Source organism: Hypanus sabinus, chromosome 16, assembly GCF_030144855.1.
Source record: "Hypanus sabinus isolate sHypSab1 chromosome 16, sHypSab1.hap1, whole genome shotgun sequence".
Taxonomy (NCBI): domain Eukaryota; kingdom Metazoa; phylum Chordata; class Chondrichthyes; order Myliobatiformes; family Dasyatidae; genus Hypanus; species Hypanus sabinus.
In genome coordinates, this window is record NC_082721.1 from 15,119,128 (window position 1) to 15,138,224 (window position 19,097).

Genomic DNA, 19,097 nt, shown 5'->3' on the forward strand with positions numbered 1-19,097 from the left:
TGGTGAAAATTTCCAGAAGGATGGGGGTGTTATGGGTGATGAACAGACCTGATGGTCAATGGGTGCAGAGTTAACCATTCCCAACCCCCCTCCTGAGAACTACGAACTATTGCTGTTGTTATGCTGCTCATGAGAGAGAGAGATAAAGCCCAGGCAAGAACATTTGCTACAGATAAGAGGGGGACAGAGACTGTTGATTTACTGTATTATGACACTTCCTGGATTATTTATCTTCCACTACAAGGACTTTACTTTGCTCGCTATGTTACGTATTCAGGCAACAATAAATATATGAGTTCGGCAAGGGTTTCTTATAACAAACAACATGTTTATTAAACACAGAAAACAAACCCCCCAAAAGTAAACAAACACTACCGTAACCGGAAACAGCTGCTGAGCAGCAGCCCAAACAGTTCTTAAAGTGATATTCCAAAAATAGTTCTTAAAAGTGGTATTGCCAAAAGTTCGATATGCTCACAGTCCATTTAAAAGGAGAGACTTTATAGGATGATTTAGGTTCTCTTTCACGTCGCTTGCTTCGATCCCCGACGTCGAACTTCCCACAAAGAATTTACGAAACAGAACGGCTTAAAGGCACTGACCTTTCCTTCTCCACTACCTTCAATCCTTTCTAGTTAAACCTAGGGAATAACATGAAGATAGTCAACAAAATCCTTCCAAATAAGGATCAGACAAAGGTCGGCCCCTTTTCACTGTAGAAAGCGATTCTCCTTGATCTTTAACTTCCGAACTTCCAATCTTCACTCTCCACTAATTTCTCGAACTAGCAGCATCATAAAGAACCTGCTGGCAATGACCTCTTAAACTTTAGGCATTAAATAAAAACTTCATCCTTCAACTAAACTGTGTCATCACTTAAAATACGCAGTGGCATGAAGTCAACCTGGCAAATCCAGCCACGAACTGTCCCTCCTCACAGGGTGGGGTCTACCTTTTATAACCTGTAAAAAAAAACCCGTCACATGATCTCTACTGGCGGGAAAATGACATCATTCCACCATCACAAGACCATCACCTCAAGACCAGTACAGCTTCAACCCCAGTCACATGACAAGGGCACCACTGTCATGTGTCACGAGTACGTAACACCTCCCTCCAAAAAAAAACATTTTTGGTCTGACAAGAACAAAAATTTTTAACAATTGCTTACAAGAAAAACAAAGGTATAAATTTTATAACATATACAATACCATCATATAACAGCTTATAACTCACAATACAGTAGGAGTGTTACAATTAAAAAATACCACTTCATAAAAAAATTACAGTGTACATTCAACATCGAGATAGACAATCAGCAACCACATTATCTTTACCTTTAATATGAGTTATCATAATATTGTACTCTTGTAACATCAAACTCCAATTTAATAATCTTCTGTTTTTGTTTTTCACCTTACTCAGAAAAACTAACGGATTATGATCAGTGTAAACAATAAGTGTTTTTTGAGTTGTACTAACATATACCTCAAAATATTCCAAAGCTAAAACTAGAGATAACAATTCTTTCTCTATTGTCGAATAGTTTCTTTGATGCTTATTAAATTTCTTAGAAGAGTAAGCTACTGGATGATCAACCTCATCACCCTCATTCCTTTGCATTAATACTGCTCCTGCAGCCTCATCACTAGCATCCACAGCCAATGAAAAAGGTTTTTCAAAGTCAGGTGCCTTAAGCACAGGTTGTTGACATATCATTGTTTTCAATTTTTCAAATGCTTCTTGACAAGGCACCGTCCATACAAACTTCTCATTCTTCCGCAGAAGGTTAGTTAATGGAAGGGCAACATTAGCAAAATTCTTACAAAATTTCTGATAATATCCTACCATTCCCAAAAACCTTCTGAGAGTCTTTTTCCCAGTTGGAATGGGAATCTCTAAAATTGCCTGAACTTTTGCCTGAACAGGAGCTACCTTACCTTGACCCACAACATAACCAAGGTAAGTCACAGTGGCATGTCCAAATTCACTCTTAGCTAAATTAATAGTTAAGTTAGCTTTTGAAAGCCTTTCAAACAATTTCTCCATCGCAATAATGTGTGCTTCCCAAGTATCATTTCCTGTCACTAAATCATCAATATAAGCATCAGTATCTTTCAATCCCTGAATCACAAAGTTAATCATCCTCTGGAAAGTACCTGGGGCATTCTTCATCCCAAATGGAAGAACATTATACTCATATAACCCAGATGGAGTTACAAATGCAGAAATCTCTCTACCTCTGTCCATTAATGGAACACACCAATACCCCTTCAATAAATCAATCTTTGTAAGGAACTTTGCTTTTCCAACGTTATCTACACAATCATCTACTCTAGGAATTGGATATGCATCTGTTTTCGTTACAGCATTCACCTTCCTATAATCCATACAAAACCTAATACTACCATCTGGCTTTGGCACCATAACACATGGTGAACTCCAATTCGAGTTAGAATGTCTAATGATATTATTCTCTAACATATATTCAATTTCTTTCTCAGCAAGTTCACATTTTTCTATGTTCATCCTATATGGGTGTTGTTTAATAGGTTTGGCATCTCCAACATCTACATCATGTGAAGCTATAGTAGTCCTTCTCGGAACATCTGGAAACAACTCCCTATATTTAAAAATCAACTCCTTCATCTGTTGTCTCTGCTCTAACTGTAAATGTGCTAATTTTTCATCAATATTTTCCAGAATGGTTGAAATTGGTAACCTAACAGAAACAATGTTGGATTTAGAATGAAAGTCAGATGAATCATCTATCATGTTCCTAGTTAAATCAAACTCACTCTCACTAACCACAACAGTCACAGTATCAGATTGTTTCTCAAAATATGGTTTCAACATATTTATATGGCAAAGTTGTGTTGACCTTCTACGATCTGGAGTTTTTACCACGTAATCCACATCATTGATTTTAGACCATGAAATCTAGCTTGTAAAGGATTTGTCTGCACTGGGAAAAGAACCAACACCTTATCTCCAGGCTTAAACATCCTCATCCTAGCTTCTTTATCATACCAAGTCTTCATTTTCTCCTGAGCCAACTTTAAATTTTCCTTAGCTAAGCTACAAGCTTTATGTAACCTGTCCTTAAATTTCAACACATAGTCCAACAAATTAGTGTGTACTTCCTGATTAATCCACTGTTCTTTCAACAAAGCTAAAGGTCCTCTAACTCTATGCCCAAACACAAGTTCAAATGGACTAAAACCTAAAGATTCCTGTACCGCTTCCCTTACTGCAAATAAAAGTAAGTTTATACCCTCATTCCAGTCACTTTCATTTTCCACACAAAGTGTCCTAATCATATTCTTGAGGGTAGAATGAAACCTCTCCAAGGCACCCTGCGATTCTGGATGGTATGCAGACGAAGTGATTTGCTAAGCTCCCAATTTATAAACTATCTGTTGAAACAATCCAGACATAAAATTACTGCCTTGATCAGTTTGTATCTCCTTAGGTAATCCAAAATAAGTAAAAAAATTTATAAGGGCCTTTGTCACTGTCTTAGCTTTTATATTCCTAAGTGGTACTACCTCTGGAAACCTAGAAGAAGTACACATGATAGTCAACAAATACTGATAACCAGTTTTTGTCTTTGGTAATGGACCAACACAATCTACAATAACTTTAGAAAATGGTTCACCAAATGCTGGGATAGGTTGTAATGGAGCTACTGGTGTAACCTGATTTGGTTTACCCACAATTTGACAAGCATGGCACGTTTTACAAAACATCGCCACATCTTTTCTTAGACCAGGCCAGTAAAAATGTTTTAAAATCTTGTCCACAGTTTTCCTTACCCCTTGATGTCCACCTAAAGGCACACTATGAGCTAAAGTCAAAATCTCATTTCGATAAACTTTCGGAACAACTACCTGGTAAACAACATTCCAATCCTCACTTGCAGGAATTGTAGGCGATCTCCACTTCCTCATCAACACTCCTTTTTCCAAGTAATATCCTACTGGCACCTTATCAATTTCACTATCTAGTAAAACCTGCTCTCTTAATTTTATAATCTCAGAGTCTCTATTCTGCTCTGCTATCATCTCCTTCCGAGACAAAGATAAATCTTTATAGTCAGACTTACTCCAAGAATCTTGTTCAAACAACGAAGATAAGAAAGTCTCTGACACATCCTCAAAACTCGAATCCTGAGTTGAACAGTCCTGAATAACAACCTAATTCTGCGCATCAATCTTTTTAGCCATAGCTCTAGTCACAACACAGGAAGAATCCGTGTTAGAATTCAGCTCTGGTTCCTCTGACTCCTTTGTCAAATGCACTTCAGGAAAAACTTGTCCACCTGCCAAGTCATTACCTAACAATAAAGAAATACCCTTCACAGGTAAGCTATGCTGTAATCCTACTTTAACAAATCCTGTAACTAACCCTGACTTTAAATTTACTTTATGTAAATGTACAGGCATAAAATCACTTCCAACACCTCTTATGTAATTTACCTCACCAGTATCAGACTCTTCATTAAACTTCAACACACTGTCTAACATCAGTGATTGAGAAGCACCAGTATCCCTAAGGATTTTTATTGGCACCGGAGTAGATCCCTTCAGTTATAAAATGATCATATCCCTTTCTAACTTGGTCAGACTCTAACAAAGCCTCATCGGTTTTTATCAAACCCTGTAACTTTACAGGTGCTTCAGTATGTTGCACACAAGCATCTGGAACTGCTTCCTTCTCTTTCTTTTTCAATTTGAAACAGTTAGCTATTGCATGGCCAGGCTTCTTACAATAGTTACAAATAAGACCAAACTGTCTTTTCTTCACAGGCTTCCCTTTCTCATTAACCTCTGATTTAATTTCCGATTTACCTGGAGTCTTCATGTTATTTTTCCTCTTAAAATTTCTGCCCTGAGGAAATTTGTTCTTATGGATCAAAACATACTCATCAGCTAATCTAGCACAGTCCTGCAATTTATCAGTATCCTTCTCATTTAAGTAAGTCCTTACTTCAACAGGAATGCTTCTTTTAAATTCCTCCATTAAAATCAGCTCTCTCAATGTATCATAGTCCCCATTTACATTTTTAGAAGAAACCCATCTCTCAAAACACATAGCTTTATCATAGGCAAATTCCACATAAGTTTTTTCCACAGACTTTTTCAAACTTCTGAATCTTTCCCTATATGCTTCTGGGACTAACTCATATGCGTTTAAGATATGCCTCTTTACAATATCATAATCAAGTGCTTGCGCAGCTGTTAAAGCTGTGTAAACTTGTTGTGCTTTGCCTTTAATTACACTCTGTAACAACACTGACCATTTATCTTTCGGCCACTCTGACATCCGAGCAATAGTTTCAAAATGTTGAAAATACCTTTCCACTTCTGTTTCACTAAATGGAGAGACCAATTTAATTTCTTGACTAGCAACAAACGTTTTTTTAGAACCAGAAGACTGATTTCCAGACCTTAATTCCTCTATTGCATATGCAAATTCTGTCTTCTTTTGTTCCGCCTCCAATTTTCACCTCTCCAAATCAGCTTTACTTTGTTCCAATTTCATTTGTTCGATTTGCAACTGCATCTCCAGATTACTTATTTGAAACGACTCTAAAATCGATTCATCAAAAACACCCGAGACCACATAGTGTGACGCGATTTTTCTCTGTATCACAGCCTTAGAAGTGGTCTGCAAAATACCTTTAAGTTGCAATCTACGAGCTATCTCAAACACCTCAGTTTTTTTCGCCTTCACCAACACCTCCGCATCTGGCGAAGCCAGAAACTCATCAATATTCATTGTTGCCGAATACCACAACAAGCCAAACAAAAGAACCAAGTAATCCCCGTTCCCAAAACACCGATTCAAAAGTTAGCAAGCATTTAAACTCAAATGATTCAATCCAGACGCAGCCCCCATATTTAATGTTACGTATTCAGGCAACAATAAATATATGAGTTCGGCAAGGGTTTCTTATAACAAACAACACGTTTATTAAACACAGAAAACAAACCCCCCAAAAGTAAACAAACACTACCGTAACCGGAAACAGCTGCTGAGCAGCAGCCCAAACAGTTCTTAAAGTGATATTCCAAAAATAGTTCTTAAAAGTGATATTGCCAAAAGTTCGATATGCTCACAGTCCATTTAAAAGGAGAGACTTTATAGGACGATTTAGGTTCTCTTTCACGTCGCTTGCTTCGATCCCCGACGTCGAACTTCCCACGAAGAATTTATGAAACAGAACGGCTTAAAGGCACTGACCTTTCCTCCTCCACTACCTTCAATCCTTTCTAGTTAAACCTAGGGATTAACACGAAGATAGTCAACGAAATCCTTCCAAATAAGGATCAAACTAAGGTCGGCCCCTTTTCACCGTAGAAAGTGATTCTCCTCGATCTTTAACTTCCGAACTTCCAATCTTCACTCTCCACTAATTTCTCGAACTAGCAGCATCATAAAGAACCTGCTGGCAATGACCTCTTAAACTTTAGGCATTAAATAAAAACTTCATCCTTCAACTAAACTGCGTCATCACTTAAAACACGCAGTGGCATGAAGTCAACCTGGCAAATCCAGCCATGAACTGCCCCTCCTCACAGGGTGTGGTCTACCTTTTATAACCTGTAAAAAAAACCCGTCACATGATCTCTACTGGCGGGAAAATGACGTCATTCCACCATCACAAGACCATCACCTCAAGACCAGTACAGCTTCAACCCCAGTCACATGACAAGGGCACCACTGTCATGTGTCACGAGTACGTAACAGCTAACATTTCTCATGAGACAGCAGAAGTGGCCTGATTTGATGGACACAGTCATTCAGAGTTGATGGATAGCTGAGACCCTGTGAGTGGGGATGAAAAGACAGGTCTGGAGAGACACCCTTCAGACACACCAGTGGACACTGACTGAGTGTAGGGAACCCACAGAAAGGTGGGGGCTTCGAAGACCGAACCAGGAGATCAGTCAGTAAAGCTCACAGTGTTACAGCAGGGCCGGTGGGGACTTGTGTGTGTGTCCACTCATGCCAGACTGATGAGTCCACCACAGAAGAACGGTCTAGCTGAAGACCAGAGGAGTCATAACTGAATGGCCACAACGAATAGACGGATTAAGAAAGCCACAAAAAGGTTTGCCTGCTGCAGCTGTTGCTGTTACATCTCTCTCTCTCTCTCTCTCCAACAATTTCAATACAACAACCATAACCACCTCAGCATTTATGAACTGAAGTCTATACTTTCCTATGACAATTCATTTACCCCTAGACATCAATAGAGCTTGTTTATTATTGATTATTATTATTCCTACACTTTTAGGTTTATTACTGCTAACTTGTTTTATATGTATATTTGCATTTTTGATATTGTGTAGTTTACTAATAAACACCTTTAGTTTGGTACCACCAGACTCCAATGTATTCTTCTTTCTCTGCTGGTCAGACATCCGGTTATGGGGTACGTAACATCTCCCACTATTGCCCTGATCTCATCCATAATTAAGAACACTACCCCACCTCCCTTACCTCCCTGCCTATCCTTTTGTATTACCTGATATCCTTGGATAGTTAATCCCCAATCCTCTCCAACCTGCAACCATATTTCTGTAATGGCCAATAAATCATACTCCTTTGTACTGATTTGTGCCACAAGTTTATTGACCTTATTTCGAATACTACGGGCATTCAGATAAAGTGCCCTTACACTCATTGTGCTTTCAAAATTTTGTAATACATTTTGCTTTTGCAATTGTCTTTTCTATACTCCTCTCTTACTTTTCTCTTATTTTATCTTTTGCTCTTCCTTTTCCCCATATTTTTATCTTTTACTTTATCCATACTTCTCCAATCTGTTGAACCCACCCCCCTACTATTTAGTTTAAAGCCTCAAACGCAGCACTAATTATGCAATTTGTTGTGATCCAAGTCCCATCACTGTTCAGGTGGAGTCCGTCCCATCAGTACAGCTCCCTCCTTCCTCAATACTGGTGCCAGTTTCCCATGAATTCAAACCCACTTCTCTCACACCAATCCTTGAACCACACTTTTAGCTCTCTAATCTTCTTGGCCCTATGCCAATGTGCACATGGCATCAATGATCAATACAGTCTGAACATGTGCTGGGAGCAGTCCACAAGTGTTGCTATGTTTCTGGTGCCTATATAGCATGCCTCCAACTTAGTAGAATCATGTTTAATATTACTGGCAAATGTCATGAAATTTGTTGACTTTTTGTGCAGCAATGCAGTGCAATACATAATAATACAGAAAAAAACTGAATTACTGGAAGTATATGCATTAGATAGTTAAATAAGTAGTACAAAAGTAGAAATAAAACAAAAAGTAGTGATGGTTCATGGGTTCAATGCCTACTCAAAAATGAGATGGCAATGGGGAAGAAGCTGTTACTGAATTGTTGAGTGCGTGCCTTCAAACTTCAGTATCTCCTTCCTGATGGTGGCTTACTTTCTAATCTTTCTAATCTATACACCTTTGAAAATGATGTTAAATGTCCACTGGCCCAGGTGGATAAAAATATGCCAAGGAACTATTTGAAGAAAAGGGGAAGACATCATAACCTCTACATTGGCATTTTCAAAGAATACAACAGATTGTTTTCTTAATCCCTTTTATCTGTTAGGTTTGCAAAAAGCTTCATAGGAATTTGCTTTGTATCCAAATGGTTGCTATTCTGTATATAGAACTAATTGATATTCACAATACAAAACCAAGTTGAAGTAAATTGACAATCTCAGAGGAGAATTAAATGTTTTGCATTGAATATCTAATTGCTGCTCATGAGGTTGTGATTAAAATGTGTGCTGAAAGCTTTGTTCTGGAGGTAACTAACATGTTCATTCTGGGAGTAACTCACTTCCCAAATGTGATATCCCTCACCTTATTAAGAATTAAAACTTCAGCTTTTACTTCCAAGAACATTAATCATTTCTTCCTTGTACACAAAAAATAATGTTTCTAAAGGCACATGAAGAGTCAAGTTTACTGCTTTGGTACAGAATTTGATAATGTTTTATTTGTGCATGGATTTAGGACAAATGTTTGTAGAAATACAATCATTTTCATCAAATTTACATTTGTGCTCTTAATCATTTCCTGTGATCAAGTTTCAATATTTGTCTATAATTTGAATAGGTTAGTCAAATTGTTGGGTGGCAGGGTGAAGATACGTCTCTACCAAAGGAGGTGTAAGGCACTCCTTCCCACCGCTAGCCTGCAGGTCACCCCTGGGCAAGATGTAGCGACTGCTTAGCCCCAGATCAAGGTCACGTGAAGCCATGGGAACAGGTGGTGGTCCTGACTATGCAACCACTGACGCCAGGCAGACAATTTCTGAAGAGTATTGACAATGGCAGGTATTGCGGATATGCTAGATCCTTTAAGAGACTTTTAGTTAGGTACATGGAGCTGAGGAAAATAGAGGGCTATGGGTAACACTAGTAATTTCTAAGTTAGGGACATGTTCGGCACAACTTTGTGGGCTGAAGGGCCTGTATTGTGCTGTAGGTTTTCTATGTTTCTATGTTACCCTTCTTGTAAAGACACTGCCCAGAAGATGGCAAAGGCAAACCACATCTGTGGAAAAATTTGCCAGAATAATCATGGTCTCCATGATTACCTACATCATACCACACGGCACATGATGATGATGATGATGATGATGATGGAGTCAAATTGAAATAAGGTATCTTAATGAGATATCTTAGTCAGAATATTGATGTCCAAGTAAATTGATACAAGATGTCCTTTTCCCACCACAGAGAGCTATGGAGGCTGTGAATGAATGTGATTAAGAAGGTGGTAGATAGATTCCTAAATGCAAAAGGCTGTAAAAGATTTAGTAGTTTGATTGTGGTCATATTAAATGCCAGGGTTGTCCAAACGTTTAGAAGAAATAAAATGTTGACATAGTGTTGGAAGTATTCTGATTGAATGTATTATAGTCTGATACAGAGTGCAGTGGAATCTGCCTAATAAATCACAGGCACATCCCTCCCCAAGAAGGCAACATCCATGATCAAAGGTCTTCACCATCTGGGCTATGCCATCCTTTTGCAGCTAATATCAAGCAAGAGGTGCAGAAGCCTGAAGGCCCACACCACCATGTTTAAGTGGTCCCTTGAAGCATTCAGTACTGAACCAACAGGGAAAATGCTAATCCACACAGTTTAACAACAATATGACGACTTTGATGACACGCACTACAATGGGCTTTGTTTTGTTTTTGTTCTAATTGGTTTTTTCCCTGTAGAAGTTGCTTTTCTTGTGAATGTTGCTTGTGTGATGCTGTGACGAGTAAGCTTTTCATTGCACGTGTGTACATGTGTACTTGTGTTCATGACAATAGACTGGACCTTGACTTGTAAAACTGAATGCCAGTTCCAAATCTGATGCTTAAAGTGTGAACAAGCTGATGTTTATCTGATTTGATCACCGAGCCAGGTTCAGGGTTTAAGGCATGAGACCATGGGCGAAGGACGAATCTCAGTGCTGAACTAACTCTGCAGCTGTGGCCTATAGGCATCGGGTTCCTGGACTGGTTGCATGTGCCTTAGCACTGTACTGGATCTGGAGCTGTGGAGACTCTGCAGGTCATGTTCCATGTATTATTTGTTTGCCTGTTTTATTGTTTGCGCAATTTTTTTTTTACTTATTGGAGTCTTTGTTGTATGGGGTTTGTTTTTGTGGATTCTATTACGTTTCTTTGTTTTGTAGCTACCTGAAAGAAGATAAATCTCACAGTTGTACACACATACTTTGAAAATGAATCTTCTTTGAACTGTGAACCGGAATGTAGATTCTCAATAAATTCATGGTAGCACAGTGATTAGCACGATGCTTTACAGTACCAGCGACCCACGTTCAATACTTGCTGCTGTCTGTAAGGAGTTTGTAGGTTCTTCCCGTGATTGCTTGTCTTTCCTCTGGGTGCTCTGGTTTCCTCTCATAGTCCAAAGACGTACCGGTTGCTAGGTTAGTTGGTCATTGCAAATTGCCCCGTGATTAGGCAAGGGTTAAATTGGAAGTTGCGGGGTGGCACAGCTCAAAGGTCCAGAAGGGCCTATTCCGCACTGATCTCAATGAATAAATAAAGAAATTCTATAGAGCAACAAATAACACGTATGTTTTTACAGCTACTTTCAATGTGAGCAGCATCATTGACCTAATCACCTTAACAAAATTACAAGGACACTGATGACACATTCAGCAACTGGTCACAAGAGACCTAATGATTTTGGTTACTAAGTCACAACACACAGTGAATGAACAATCATTAGAGAGTCAGGGACTTAATTAGACTTTGCAGTTGATTGCATAACAAATAATTTAGAGTGATTCATCGTGAACTTTCAAAAAAGGTGATGCTGCCAAGACCACTGGGCTGTAATTCATTCCTTTAAGGAGAATCAAACCTACAATTATCCATGGTGTGTTCAGTGAAAGCTGACTCAGGCACTGATGTATCAGCAGCAGCATCTACCAAGATGACAACAGCATTTGTTTGCTGCTCTATCCTTTTCCTAATGTTTTGATAAAATATTTATATTCATGTACATTAGATGATATTTGTGCTGCTCTTGTTAATGAGTTAGCTCTTTGAAACAAGTTTACATATTAATTGTAAGTAATTGAAATAAATAAAACACAAAACTATTGCAATGTCCATATTAAAAAAAAACAAGTCTGCATTTACATTTTGAAAAAGGTATATAAAATTATGAGTGGTATACAGTGCCTATTAAAAGTGTTCATCCTCCCCCCACCCTTTAGAAGTTTTCATGTTTTATTGTTTTACAACATTGAATCACAGTGGATTTCATTTGGCTTTTTTTTACACTGATCAACTGTCAGGAGGGGCCGGTGTTGTGGTAGGACTCAAGTGCAGACCAATGAATGTTCTTTTACCAGGATTTTATAGGCAGCCATAGGGGCAACAGTCTTTCAACACCAGGAGGCAGGCACAAAGCCGGAATGGCAGGCCAAGGTCTTACCCAGGAAAGGCTGTCTGGCGAAGGCAGACGATTACGGGTGCTTCAGGCAAGAATCAGGTTCCAAACAGGCAGAATCCGGAAACAGAATTCAACAATTTCCGTTGGCAGTAGTCACTATCGCAGGCTGGAACGACTCAGTTCAGGACTGGGACGAACAGGCGGAGAGTGTGAGTCGAAGCAGGATTTAAATGGACCGGGCAATGAGCGAGAACAGAAACAGGTGGGTGCTATCGAGGAGATAAGTGGGTAATTGACGAGAGTCCAATTAGGGAAGGGGCTGGTTCGAAGCCCACATGGCCAGGTGAAAGAAGGTAGAATTTAAGGGCTGTCGTGGTCCAGAGCTATCAGCACAGCCCCTTTGACCCAGTGTTCAGGCCGGATCCTTAACATCAACATTGAAATCAGATCTCTACAAAGTGATCTAAATTAATTACAAAATATAAAACACAAAATAATTAGCTGCATAAGTATTCACCCCCTTTAATATGACTCATTAGATCATCACTGGTGCAGCCAATTGGTTTTAAAAGTCACATAATTAATTAAATGGAGATCTGTTTTTGGAAATCTGTGTGTAGTCAAGGTGTTTCTATTGATTGTAGTTAAAATACACCTCTATCTGGAAGGTTCAACTGCTGGTGAGTCAGTATCCTGGCAAAAACTACGCAACGCAGTCAAAAAAAAATTTTTGTTCTTTGACAAGCAACTCTGTGAAAAAGTTGTTGAAAAGTGCAGGTCAGGAATGGATAGAAGAAACTTTCCAAGACACTGAATATCCCTTCAAGTACAGTTAGGTCAATCAGCAAGAAATGGAAAGAATATGGCACAGTTGTAAATCTGCCTAGAGAAGTCTGTCTTTAAAAACTGAATGATTGTGCAAGAAAGAGACCAGTGAGGGAAGCCACTAAAAGATCTATGACAACTCTGGAGGAATTACAAACTTCATGGTTGAGATGGGAAGGGCTGCCCCATACAACAACCAGTCACAGCTTTATGGGAGAGTGGCAAAGAGAAAGCCACTCTTGAAATAAACTCACATGCAATCTCAGCTGGAGTTTGCCAGAAGGCATGTGGGAGACTCTGAAGTCAGCTGGGAAAAGGTTCTATGGTCTGATGAAACCAAAAATTGAGCTTTTTGGCCGTCAGACTAAATGCTATGTTTGGCGTAAGCCAAACAGCACACATCATCAAAAACACACCATCCCTACCATGAAGCATGGTGGTGGCTGCATCATGCTGTGGGGATGCTTCACTGCAGCAGGCCCTGGAAGGCTTGTGAAAGTAGGGTGTAAAATGAATGCAGCAGAATTCAAGGAAATATTGTATGAAAATCTGATACAATCTGCAAGAGAATTGCCATTTGGGAGAAGATTTGTTTTCCAGCAAGACAATGGCCCCAAATATAAAGCAAAAGCTACACAGGAATAGCTAAAAATAACAAAGTTAATGCCCTGGAGTTGCCAAGTCAGAGCCCAGACGTCAATCCAATTGAGAATTTGTAGCTGGACTTTAAAAGGGCTGACCATTCACAATCCCCATGCAATCTGACAGAGCTTGAGCAGTTTTGTAAAGAAGAATAGCAAAAAAATTGCAGTGTCCAGATGTCCAAAGCTATTGGAGACCTGTCCATGCAAACTCAAGGCTGTAATTTCTGTCAAAGCTACTAAATACTGACTTGAAGCGGGGCGGAATACTCATGCAATCAATTATTTTGTGTTTCATATCTGTAATTAATTCAGATCACTTTTAGAGATCTTTTTTCACTTTGACACAAAAGAGTCTTTTTGTGTTGATCAGTGTCAAAAAAGCCAAATTAAATCCACTGTGATTAAATGTTGTAAAACAATAAAACACAAAAACTTCCAAGGGGAGGTGAATACTTTTGATAGGCACTGCAGATAGGGTAAATGCAAGCAGGCTCTTTTCACTGCGGTAAGGTGAGATTACAACTCGAGGTCATGAGTTAAGGGTAAAAGCTGAGGGTGCGCTTCTTCACTCAGAGAGTGGTGAGAGTGTGGGACGAGCTGCCAGCAGAGTGGTGGATGCGGATTCAATTACAACATTTAAGAGAAATTTTAATAGACACATGGATGGAAGGGGTATAGAGGGATAAGATCTAGGTGCAGGTTGATGGAACTTGGTAGAATAATAGTTCAGCATAGATTAGATGGGCTGAAGGACCTGTTTCTGTGCTTTTTTTGTCCATTATAATGCTATCCATTTCCAATTAATATTATTTATTAGGAATTTAGTTTCAAATTCAAACAAGCAGAACTCAATTATTTAAGCCTGTTAGTTTTTTGATCTTTGAACAGAACCTACTATCTAATCATGTCCACTTAATCAAGTAATCACCTTAGACCAGGGCTACCTAACCTTTTTTATGCCATCAACCAATACCATTAAGCATGGGGTCCATGGACTCCTGTTAGACTTACACAACAGACAATACATTGATTGTTCAGAGAGTGAATGTAATATTTGTCAAGCTTTCAAGATATTTGTAACTTTATTATGTTTCACAATGTAGCATTTAAAAATAAAGGGAAAAACACCTTATGCTGGTTTCTTTCCTTTTTGGAACTTAACCGGGTGTAACATATGGAAGCAGGTTCTGGATCTTAGCCCTGGTATTCTAGCCTTAAGCGATGTGCAGTTCACAGTCAGCATGACATCTGTAGGAGGACTCGTATCACTGATGCATGGAACAAGCTTTTGAGGAAGAACATTATTTTTTTTAATGTCCTGTGTTTGTTTAATAGACTTGGAAGATCAAACTTGCGGAGGCTGTGTAATAGATTTGCTGGACTGATACATGGAAAAGTTACACACATAAATACATATTCTATGGATTGGTGGTGATTTTGTTTAAATTTTCATGGGATTAAGTGGAATGCAGAAGGTAGAGTAATACCATACTGGTCAGGTTAACTCGAGTTTTGTGGGTGTGAGGGGTTCTAGTTTGACAATCAGGAGGAAGCCTTTGAGGAGTGAAAAAAAGTGAATAACTATAAAGTTTGGAAAATTTGTGCTGAGTTAATTATCAATTTTAAAGCTTTAATTGGTATATTTTTGCTCATCAAAGCTGTGAAGAGATATGGGGCAAAGGTGACATAAGAAGGCACAGAACAGTCACATCAATAAATATCAAAATAGTACGGCTTGTATTTGATCCTTTTTTATTTAACAAAGTTTATACAGTTAAGAATTATTTAATTTCCAAGAAAACGCATGAAGCAAAAAAAAAAGCAGAATCATGCTCTAAAAACTTTCTACAAAAAGGAATTTGATTGGTATCACTGTGGTACCAAACTTATGTAAAGTACAATTGCAAAAGATTTTAATGTAGTCATTCACTAGTTCCATTGAAGCAAGTGCAGTAAAGATATTTCAGGATTTCATTTCACCTGATGCATTCTGATTAAATTAATTTCTCAAATCCCCTTTTACCATTAACAGTTGTTGGGACTTTTTTTTATATAGCCAACAGATCAACTCCGTGTCAGAACGTTCCAGATTCAAACCCTGCTCCAGAGTCTAGGGGAGAGAATTAGGGTGACATTCTGATTCAGTGCTTTGGGAAGCCTGCACTGTCAAAGTTGATGTCTTTCAGATGAGCTGTTAGGCTAAGGTTGCGGTTGCAAAGACTCCTCTTACATCCTTCAGAATTATTGCAGTGGAATTATTTCCAATAATTTGGTCAAAATTTATACCTCAATCTCTATTTCCAAAATAAATAATCAGGCTATTATTATATTGCTGATTATAGAGGCTTGCTGTGTGCAAACTGACTGTGCACAAGAGGGATGTGGAGGATGCAAGAGATTTGTTTTTTCTATTAAGAGCTACAGGGCAGATGTTTTACATCCATACACTTGATACACACTAGAAATGTATCTTGCAAAATTATATATTGCCAAGAAAAGATTTTCTGACCACTTCTTTTCAAGTATAAGGCATGCAACTTCATGACTTACCCATTTGACCAGTGCAGAGAACACAGGGGCTGAATTATTACTCCTTTGATGGGTAGAACTTTATGTTAACTCATGAATCAAACTGACACAAGGATAATTGGAACCCAGGTACCTTTAATGTCCCTACTGTGCAATATGACTTCAAATTAAAACACTATTTTGCACAGGTAACAATAGAAATGTATCCTAAGAGAATTAAAACCAATAATTAATAATCATTGATAATTGTATAAGAAAAGTTATTCTAAGTTTTGAGGACAATCGGACTGATGCTTAATGTTTAACGTTGGTGCCTTATTATAATAATATGAAATGGAACCATAAGTAGATTCCATGTCTCTTAAGGCCCACTGACAATCATATCATAGTTGACAGCAGGCTAGGCAGCATCTATAGGGAGAAGCGCTGTCAACGTCTCCGCCCGAAACTTCGACCGCTTCTCCCTACAGATGCTGCCTAGCCTGCTGTGTTCTACCAGCATTTTGTGTGTGTTGTTGTTTGAATTTCCAGCATCTGCAGATTTCCTCGTGTTTATATCATAGTTGATTTGTTTTTTTCTCAATTTTCATATTGATGCACCATCAATATCATCTGAGACGTGAGGCAAGATATTGGCTTTTATTGGCTGGAAGAATGAACAAGCAGCAATTGACCACCACACTGCATTCTGGAGACTGAGACTGGGGCGGAGTCCCCAATCGCCTTTATACCGGGGTCCGTGGGAGGAGCCACAGGAGCAGTCAGCGGGGGGGGGGGGGGGGGTGGTGTCCAGACAGGTATATGTAGTTCACCACACATTTTATTGAGGTAAAGCGGGGAATAGATGAGTCCGCTCTTCAAGCCATGCTGCCCAGCAATCCCCCAATTTAATCCTAGCTTAATCACAGGACAATTTACAATGAGTAATTTACCTACCAAACTCACAACAGAAATATTTATTTATTTATGTTTTTTTTAATTTTCACAATTTGTCTTCTTTTGCACATAGGTTGCTTGTCAGTCTCTTTGTGGTTTTTTCATTGATTCTTTTGCAGTTTTTTTTGTTCTACTATGAATGAGTTCCTGTAAGAACAGGGTAGTACATGGTGACAAATATGTACTTTGATAGTAAATTTACTTTGAACTTTTAATTCTACTTTTCTGTTCCAGTCCAATACCCTTTGATTCCCCTATCATCCTAAAACTTACACCTTGAAAGATTGAATGGATTCTCTGCAATGCATTAATGCTACTGGCAGCTCAAAGCCTCACGCAAATTTTTCAAACTTCAGCCTTCTTTCAAGGTGGTTAAGCATAAAATCAAACTGCAGGCTAAGAGAGCAGCATACTACTAAACTAGAGAATATAAAAAGCAAAGATGTAATGATGTTTTATAAGGCATTGATCAGACTCCACTTGGAGTATAGTGAGCAGTTTTCGGCCCCTTATCTACGAAAAGATGTGCTGGCTTTGGAGAGGGTCCAAAGGATGTTCACCAGGATAATTGCAGGAATGAAGGGGTTAACATATGAGGAGCATTTGATGACTCTAGGTCTGTATTCGCTGAAGTTTAGAAGAATGGGGGAAGGATGATTTCATTGAAACTGAATGAATATTAAAAGGCCTAGAAAAAGTGGATGTAGAGAGGATGTTTGCTATTGTGGGGGAGTCTAAGACCAGAAGGCATGACGTCAGAGTACAAGGACATCCCTTTAGAACAGAGATGAAGAGGAATTTCTTTAGCCAGCCTGTGGAATTCATTGCCACAGATGGCTGTGGAGACCATGTCACTGAGTATATTTAAAGCAGAGGTTGATAGGTTCTTGATTAGTAAGGACGTCAAAGGTTATGGAGAGAAGGCAGAAGAATGGGGTTGAATGGGATAATGAATCAGACTCGATGGGCTGAATGGTCTATTTATGCTCCTATGTCTCATGGTTATATGGTCTAAAGCTCACTTGTATGGCATACAGTATGCCATCCAAACAAGCTGTTTATAATCTAATAGCTATAAGGACGTTCAGATGAGTGAATTAATATCTCAGCAATGTAAGAGAGTTGAACAGCGACCTGGGGCCTGTGAGAGAAAGCAGTAAGTTAGGCTAATATATTACTTCCAAACCACACACTTGAGACATGTTCATTACTGTGACTCATAAAATTTGTTAAATTGTAATTGTTTCAATGCAAATTTAAATAATTGAATTTGGCTTTGGTCAGATTTAATGACACTGTAAAGCAATCTATCAGATCCAATTGTTTCAAAAAGTATCAGAATAATTGTTCTTTAAACTTGATGATCAAATTCGTTTTTTATGGAATGGTCTAAAAAATTGATGGAAATGCACAAAGTGCTAGCAGACATATTATGTAGATGTTTACTTCTATGAATCATCCACTATATGTTTTTATTCATCAATGTTGTTGCAAAATGATAGAGTTGATACTTATTTGTTAATTGAAATGTATCATTAATAAAAAGTTACTCCAATTTTTTTCTTCATTCTTTTATAAGATGCTACCTGTAGTGGTGTTGAAAGGAATGAAAATCCACACACAAAATGCTGCAGTTTGTATATGAGTAGAGATGCACAAATAGAATTGATTGTATGATGACACAAGAAACTGCTGGAATCTAGTACACCAAACTTTTTGCTGGAGGAAGTCAGGGCGTTGAGCAGCAACTGTGGGAGGAACAAAATTGTTGATGTTTTGGGTCAAAATCCACATCAGGTTATATGATATTGGACTGGCTGCTTCTCTGAATGGGAAGGATTAGTTTATGAATGTACTACTAACCTTCTTAAATCATCCTGAATAAACTTAAGAGATAGTACCAAGAGTAGGTCATTTGGCTCTTTGTTCTACCATTCATTGGGATCTTGGCTGATTTTCTACTTCCATACTATTTTTCTACCTGTCCCCACTAACCTAACTTCTTAACATCCAGAAATTTATCCACTTTGAATGAATACAATGACTGATCCCCACAACCCTCTGGGATAAATCATTCCAAAGATTCACCAATCTCAGTGAGGTTCACCAACTTCTGTGTAGCCTACTTGTTATTCTGAAATTGGATTGGATGCACGCATTATGTTACATGTTTCAAAGATTTTTCCTTTTCCACAAGAAAGCAGATTCCATC

The 19,097-nt window shown here is 38.5% G+C and overlaps 1 protein-coding gene across 3 annotated transcripts in view; it reads left to right on the forward strand.

Annotated features, from left to right (window-relative positions):
• Positions 1-19,097, forward strand: part of spmap2 (sperm microtubule associated protein 2) — a 246,595-nt gene that overhangs the window by 57,788 nt on the left and 169,710 nt on the right. The window lies entirely within an intron of this gene.